Consider the following 9,009-nt stretch of genomic DNA (forward strand, 5'->3'; position numbering starts at 1 on the left):
TAGGTGAGCATGACCTATGTGACTTAGTACAAAGAATAACCAAATACACCTCTCAGTCTACCACTCCCTTTCACCACCTCCACTGTCACTGTATACTCTGCGTTTTAAGAAAAATACACATCACGCTGAGGTTTAAAATGCCATGTTGTATCTTGCTGTGATGAACTCCATCACTGCTGGGGAAAAGCTGACTCTTTCAGACTGAGAAGCTATGCTGAAAGCCCAAGAGGCCAAGCCCAGGAGCTCACTTATCAGTGTACAAAGCTGTCATCATGCAGAGCAGGACCACTGAATGATAGGGCAAGGCTGTGAAAACAGATAAAGTTTCCTTAAAAACCCTACCTAAAAAAAATGCAAATCAGTGGTTGCAGTCACACTGCATTATTCTTTAAGACACCTATTTAAAGCCACTTCTTTTTTTTTCTAACTACCCTAGGGTGCCACAAATGTTTTCTGGTCTAGCTATAGAGTGAGGGCATTTTCATGCCAAGTACTACAGACCACACAGAAGAAGCTGCAATTAATGGAATTTCAGTGTTCTGCATTGCTGATCTACTTAGCAATGCATTTTTGAGGACATTTTAAAAGTTGTTTAGCTGACTGCCAAAAATGAGGATCATTAAAAATAGATTCGCAGCTGTTGGGAAAGCTGAGATATAATTTTGTCTTCATTATGCCTTATTGCAGATGTTATTGATTTAGTCTCACTGCATTTTAGTGGGCAATATCAATTCGTGCCGTCTTTGACTTTGGAAACTGGGAAGTCCATTTATTCCCATTCTTACAGCTCACAGTATAGAAGGGCAAATTAGTATGAAGTAAATTTGGAAGACAGCCTCTTTGTGTGGCAGCACCATTGTGCAGGTGATCAGAGCTGATAAGCTTCTCAAAACATCCCTATACAGTGAGCCTCAGATTGCAGCAGAATTTTTACAAAATATGCCCTGAAAATAGCGCTTGAATTTTCTGCTCCAAGGGACTTTGCTTTAATGACAGTTTTTTCATGCAGCTGCAGAAACTGAGTCCATTTATATATGGTTATATATATGTCTGTGAATTTGTATATGCAGGATCAAATGCTGCTCTTTGTGGCATGCATGAAGTTGCCATAAGCTATTTAAACAGGAGGAGAAGTCTAAATTTCCTGGTATCTCATCATTAGCGCAGGAAGCCTTCAAGAATTCCTCCAACAGAAATTGTGTACATAATTCCTGGAAGTTTCATAAAATGCATATGTAAAAGCACAAAAGACAAGGCCTTAATAAAAAAGTTGTAATAATAACATAAGCACTGAATCATGCATTAAATAAACCTCTCATCACTCATTCTCAACAAGAACTGCACACACACTGTTTTGATTGTGCAACACTTTTAATGTTGCCCTTTTGGGTAGAGAACAATATGCAAATACCTTTCCGCTGCCCAACTGGTTCCTTTAAACAGCTGTGCTCCTTAACACCCTCACACTGACTTTGGTGAGCCTTCTCACTCAGCCCAGCTTTAATGCTTTGTAGCCACTCTCAATGGAGTGAAAGGCAACTAGTGCTGCAGCCCTCTTCTTTATTGTGCTGAAGAGGACCTACACATGACCAGTGCGTGGGTTGGGAAAGCAGCTGTGGCATTGTTAGCCAGCACTCACTGCCCACATATGCTACTAGCCCGGGATGAATGAACCCACCACAGGCAATTGTCACCCACAGCATTTCTAAGGAGCTTTTTGTCCACTTCCATTGCTTAATCCAGCAGACCTCCTTGGCTAAAGCTACCACTGTGCACACTGCTGATTTTCACCTTAGGAGTGTTTATCCTGGACGCTGTGGTGTGGGACAGTCTTGCTGCTTCCCTCAAGTAGAGATCAATCCACAGCAAAGGAAAGGCACAGACATTTTGCAGCGAAGAACGCTTGGTTTTGGTAATCCGGTAAAATACAATTTTTCTCCAGAATTGGTGAGAATGCTTAACATTTTGCAGTCTACATAAGGCCTTCATAAAAGGGCTCAACACTGCAAATCCCACACTAATATTGGCACACTTTCAACCATAGTGCGTCCATGCACGTGACTAATTGCACACAAATGAAAGTAAAGGAATTCACAGATTGTCTCATAGTGTCTTAAAAGGAACTCAAAACTCTTTACAGACCACAATATATCTCACACCCACAGAAGGATCTCTCTACAAAAGGACTTCACACATTGAAGCCTTAATTGGGATCATCTCAGAAGAATAGAGAGCTGAATCACCCCCTGTGGCCCTGAACCCTCTGCTGCTATTGAGACTAGTAATCCAAAATCCGTGCTTTGCTAACTTAATTATAATTTAATTTAATTCTTTGTCCAACAGAGTAGAATGCTGAACTTCAAGCATAAGAGCTCTGAGGGGAAGAAGAAGATTCCTGTGCTTAGGTTTTATGTGCTTTGCTGCTCTGTATTTGGCCAGCCAGTCAACATTAGGTCTATGTGTGGCCTCAGGACATGCTACGAGCTGGCAGAACTGACTTTGCCAAAAGAGACTTGCACTTTTCTTTCTCACAGGTCCCAGTCTTGGCCATGCAATCCCATCACTTGCCATGCACTGATGATGATGCTCATCAGACAAAAGGCGTGACAGAGTGATGGAATGGCATGGTCAGAGGAGGAGCACAGGAAGGTAGAAAATGATAAAAAAGGGACAAAGGCCTCTTGTCTTCCATAAGTGTGAATCTTCCCCTGGACTTGGCTGTCTTTTGAACTGATGCCAGCATATTACTGTCACCAATGGGACATGGAGAGAACTGAACATCAGAATCAGTGTTTTCAGTATTTTTTCAACTAAAGATGAGAATTCTGACCAAACCACCATATCTTTACAGAAGAAACACTTGTGTTTCAGCCAAGATATATAAATGTCTATTGGAAAAGGGATATAGAGAGCTGTGTGTGAGATACTGTGTTTGCAGGAACATAAATCCTTTTGGGCAGTAAAACCTGCTTCCCTGTGCCTTGGCCAGGAACCCCAGCTGTCTCAAATAAAATGGACACAGCCCTTGCTGGTTGGCTGACACATAAAGGATCAAACCAACACTTAAAAACATGAGCTGCTCTTGCCTTAACTTGTAGCCCAAGGCTTTAACAGTATGTCTCTGCTGCAGGTGGGTGGGCTGCTGAGCAGTGTCCTGTTGTCCCTTGCTATGTGACATCTTTCTAAGCCTCAACAAACAATAGTAAAGGGCTGTACCCATTACTTCTCACTCGGGCTTTGGCACATAAGCCCCACTGTGCCAAAGCACATTGATGGCCATCTAGTCCTATTACTTACTGCTTTCTTGGTTTGCCTTTCACATTACTCTAAGCCTGTGAATAGCACCAATGATATTTCTGCATAGGTTTGGTCACTCTTTTGTATTCTTTGATGGATCTTTCCTTAGTCACATACATGTAAGCCTAAATGTGTGGCTCTTAGTATCTCTGTGCAATCATTTCCTAAGCCCTTCTGTGCACTTTCTGGCATTATACAGCTGGACCATGCTGACTTCGGGGAAAATCTGAAGTTCTCAGACCCATCTATCTTTACACTCAGTCTCTATCTGATCTGCAGGGGCTCCACTGCAGTGTTCCCACACTCAGGCGGAGCTGCCTGCCTGCTTCTTTTGCACTGATTAACAACCTCTTGCCTCTTCTGACTCCCAGCTTCCCATTGCTTTGTGGGTACTCTGTGCTGAAATTCCCATTTGATGTTGAACTGGTTTCGAGCTCTGCTGAGGAAATCTGTGATCTGTTGTCTGAGCACAGAATCATGACAGCAAGACCTTGCCAAGGGCACTGCAATGTCTTGTTCTCAGTCCTTGCCTGTGTATCCTTCAGGCAGCATCATTCTTGCTTGGAGGTGGAGTAAAGAATTATTGTGGCTAATAGCACGATGATTATTCAGAATTATGTTCACATCTCGTGATGCAGACAAGTGTCTCCATCTCTGTTCTTCTGATCACTCTGTACATACTGCACTGCCCCAAATCTGCCCTTCTTTGGGCAGTCATGCCATGCCACTGAATCTTTTTTTAATCTGTGTGGTTTTGCCCTGTGTGAGAAGTATGGACACAGCACATTGGAGAAGACCCTTCTCTCAGAAAACTGCAGTGCAGGTGTAAACAGATGAGCCAGTCCCTTGCCAATCCTTGCAGAGCCAATGGTAAGAAATAATTTTCAAACAGATCAAGCTGGTTTAGAAAGGTTAAATTACAACAAATAGTGACCTACAATCTACTGACAGTACTGACTACATCTTCAATGACTAAAATGGGAACCCAGCAACTCTATGTAGAGTCCAGTGACATGACTGAAGTTGCTCTGAAGTTGCTTAGCATTTTTAAAAACCCCTCATCTTTTGTTCTCATCCCTCAACAGATATGACCAACTCTTCTGCTGATGCATTTGCAGCTGTTGATTGTCCCAGTCCAAATGTACTGAACATTTTACTGCCTCCTGTACCCTGTTGCGTTGGATGCCTGGTTTGACAGTGCTACCTTTGAGAAGCAATTTTAGGCAGGATGGTAAGTCGTGTCTTTTATTGCACAGAAGATTTGTGAAGCCTCACTAGAGAAAATGAGCAGTGTCATTTTCTCTCATTCCAGTCTAATGTTGAGTGCTGTTCACAATGGCTAATTCACCACACTGCCTGTTGTCAGAAGGCGTAATTCACTATAGCCAAAGGCAAAATGGCGAAAATTTTCCCATCAAAGAAGCACAGGGAATGGGTCATTCTCAGCCCAGAAATTTCTCATTTCTGTATTCACATGATGTCTGCTTATAAATGCTACAGGGTGGTGGCTTCAGCACAGTGATACTGCTAGATTTCCTTTCCCAGTATCACCCTTTACCTCAATGTTGCTGCACAGAGTAGCAATATTTTTTGGTATGTGCCTGATTTAAACTATGCTTTCCAGTGCCCACCTTCTGGGTTGGGGCTTCTGACTAAACCCCACCATGTGGCAGCTGCCTTATTGCTTTGCAGAACTCTGCTGCATGTACACAGCATCTGGACATTTTCACTGATGGAGGCATTTCCTGAGTCTGAGTGGGTCTCAGAAGGAGGATGGAGCTCAGCAGAGGGTGCCAGATGCCCAGATGAGCTGGCTTCAGACTCCCCTGCTGCCTGTAGTCTGTGGTTAGTCTCCTACCCCTTAGCAGCTGCCATAGCCTGGTACCACAAACTTGCCTTTTACTCATGTTTTCCCTTTCTCTGGTGCTATGATTTTCATCCATGAAAGGCAGCTGTTGCTGGACCTGCTACAGCTCTGCTTGTGTCCACTACCTGCCACAGGTAGAACAAGCTCAGTGGGTTTCCTATGACCAGACAGGACTGGGCAGTGGATTTATTTCACTGCAACCTCTGTCAGATCCAAAAGAGCAGCCAGAGGTTGCTCTGTGCATCAGGATGTGCTCTGTGCATCAGGAGGAGCATGGCCAACATCTCATGGATATAATAGTTCTTCCTCTCCAGGGGAGCTGATGTGACACTGCAGCTGATCCCCATCCAGCTGGCACCCAAGGGGCCTCTGAGCCTGCAGGAGCTGGTGGGCAACCCTCTGCCCTGTCTGTGGTCCCATGAAAGTCACAGTGCTTCTCCTCTGTAGTGAATGTTTGTTTGTCTGTCTGTCTTGGTGCTGCTTGAGTCACAGATTTTTTTGTTTGTTTGGTTGGTTTTTTTGGTTTTTTTGTTTTGTTTTTGTTTGTTTGTTTGTTTGTTTGTTTTTGTTTTTGTTCCTGGAAAAGCTGCCCAGGGGTACAAAATCCTCACATAGATACCTCATACAGGGCAGTCCTTAGGCACAGCCGGTCGGTCTCCACCCTGCCTGTGGTGAGGCTTTACATCCACCTGGTGTCCAAACGGTGAAGTGAGGCTCTGCTTTCACTCCCCACACCTCGGGTAGTCTCTCCCTTTCTTCCTGAAGGCAGCTCTTATGTTTACTGGTCAGAGAAGGTACTTCAGGAAAGGTTTTGCTCCTTTTCCCGTGGGGATCAGCTGCCCCCTAATTGTAGGAAATCCTTCTCAAAGGTCAGATATTTTTACTGCAGAAATAGCATGTAGCAAGACAGGTCCCCTACACAATGATGTCTATAAACAGAGCCTTTCTGATGTAAATGTGGCAAGGCAGAGTTTGGGCCCTGCACACACTCACTCTCCTCAGCCCTCCTGGTTTCATGGGAAACCAAGACCTGTCCAGCTACTCCGTCCGTGTTCAGAGGTGGCATCAGCTCTTCCTCACCCATGGTTGCTTCTGGCAATTCTACCTTACTGACTTCTTGTTCTTGCCTTTGCCTTACACATTTTGATTGCTCATTAGCCTTTGCAGCATGATGACTGAAAGAGAGTAGATTTAGATTAAATATTGGGAAGAAATTCTTCTCTGTGAGGGTGGTGGGGCACTGGGACAGGCTGCCCAGAGAAGCTCTGGATGCCCCATCTCTGGAAGTGTTCAAAGACAGCTTGGGTGGGGCTTTGAGTACCCTGGTCTAGTGGGAGGTGTCCCTTCCCATGACAAGAAGGTTGGAATGAGGTGGTCTTTAATGTCACTCCAACCCGTGATTCTATGTCTGGGCCACACCCATGATCTATCAAGGCTGTTTTAGCTTTAACTACAGGGATCTTATATTTTCCCCGTTTGCAAATGCAGTTATCTCTCTCATTCCCTACAATTAAAGTGATGGCAATCCTGTTCAATTCCTGCCATACAAATCCATGCTCAGCTGCTACAATGACAGCGCTTTTTAACTTCAGCTCAAATTGAAGTGTCATTGCTGCCACTTTCAGAAATTACGGCCCACAAAGATTTAGAAAATTAATAAAAATAAAAACCACTGGGGCTGGCAGCTGCACTTTGTGGAGGGCAGAACCCATCCTGGCAAGCCTCGAGAGTTGGCACAGGGACCCTGTGGCAGGGTCACCCCCGGGCAGAGGAACTCCCGCAACACAGGGACCTTGCGGCAGAGTGATCCCGGAGCACAGGGACCCTGTGGCAGTGGTACTCCGGGGCTGAGAGACCCCTGCGGCACGGTGACCCCGGGGCAGAGGGACCGCCACGGTAGGGTCACGCCGCGGCAGAGGGAGCCCGCGCCACAGTGGTCCCGGAGCACAGGGACTCTGGTGGCACAGAGACCCTGGTGGCAGTGCTATCTATCCCGAGGCAAAGGGACCCTGGTGGCACAGGGACCCTGGTGGCACAGGGACCGCGGTGGCAGTGCTATCTATCCCGAGGCACAGGGACCCTGGTGGCACAGGGACCGCGGTGGCAGTGCTATCTATCCCGAGGCACAGGGACCCTGGTGGCACAGGGACCGCGGTGGCAGCGCTATCCCGAGGCGCGGGGACGCGGTGGCGGCCCGGTGCTGCCACCTGGCGGCCGCGCGGGTGGCAACAGCGGCCGCGCGGGGCCAGCGCCCCCCGGTGGCAGCGCGGCGGTGGCGACGGTGGCGGTGATGGTCCGGGGGTGGCCGTGATGGCCCGGCGGTGGCGGTGGTGGCCCGGCGGTGGCGGCGGTGGCGGTGGTGGCCCGGGGGTGGCGGTGGTGGCCCGGCGGTGGCGGCGGTGGCCGTCGCGGGGGGGCGCGCGGAAGCGGAGCCCGCTGCGTGTGCGGCCAGTGCCGCACGAACCTGTAATGAACGAACCGGCCCCGCAGGGAGGTTTTGTTTGATTTCCCTCTGGTTTGTGTTGTCTTTTCACAGAATTATAGAAACATAGAAGCATTTAGGTTGGAAAATACCTCTGAGATCGCCGAGTCCAACCTATGACTAATCACCACATTGTCAACTTGACCATGGCACTAAGTGCCACATCCTTTCTCAGATACCTCCAGGGATGGTGACTTCACCACCACTAGCTCATTCCAGTTTTAGAGGGTGCTTTCCATAAAGAAATTCCTCCAGATGTCCAACTTGAAACTCCCCAGGCCAGCCTGAGGCTGTGTCCTCTCATCCTGTGGCCTTGCCACAAGTCTCTTAAAATCTGTGCTGGAATCATCACATCCCAGCAAGCCTGGCCTGGATGCATCGCTGGAGCCGAGCCTCTCTCTACCCCTCATTCGCAGTCACTTTCCCACTGTCCTGTTCATGGTGGTACTGAAGCACCTCAACACCCAGCACCAGCAGCCTGATTCCTTTAAGACAGGTGAGGTGTGCTCACTGTGGGTCTGGCACAGGGAAATCCTGACACTCTATTCATGAGCAACACCATCTCCTGGGAGCTTAAGGGATGCCCAGCAACAAGCCAAAATGCAACATTTTCCCCCAAGCCCCTTTCTGTGACTCTTCCAGTCCACTGACCAGGCAAATCCTGACTTTACACCACCGGTACAAAGACTTTATGGGCTCTGGCTCCAGCCCAGCCTTTTCATTAATTACATCCAGGTAAAGGATCTGCTTAGAAAAGCAGGCATTATCTGTAGCCTAAGTTCTGTTAGGAAACAGCTTACCTGAAATACTGACAAGCAATGACAACCACTATTATATATGTATTACAATACTGGCAATAAAACTGACCAGTAAATCAGAACAGGCAAGACAACTGAAGTACAGAGTAACTGATTAGGAGTTAAGCTGGAAAAAACCCAAACCCAAGCCTGGGCTCAAGCCTCGGGCCAATTTGTGTTTCAAATATTATATTATTTTTGCAAATATAAACACAATAATTACATCAGCATGGGTAGGAAGCTCCATTTGGCTCCCCTCCCCACCAGAAATCTTCTTGCTTGGGCTGGAATTAATAAATACATCATAAACCCTGTCTTCCTCTCTCCCCCTTTGCTCCCCAAATCCCTTGACTTTTTGAGATAGCACCAGTCAAGTGCGATTCTCAAAATGTGTTGCAAAGGTGGGCAGGTGAATCATTGCCTACCTTGCCTGCAGACAAAGCTACAGGTCTGGCGTCAAGATTTTTTGGAGGTCTGGAGAAAGCAAGACTTGAAGGAGATGAAAAATTTCAAGACTGTGAAGGCCCTCGGGGCTCAGAGCTCATTGATGAGTGGGAGAAGGAAGC

This window comes from Vidua chalybeata, chromosome 1 (genome assembly GCF_026979565.1).
Source record: "Vidua chalybeata isolate OUT-0048 chromosome 1, bVidCha1 merged haplotype, whole genome shotgun sequence".
Classification (NCBI taxonomy): Eukaryota; Metazoa; Chordata; class Aves; order Passeriformes; family Viduidae; genus Vidua; species Vidua chalybeata.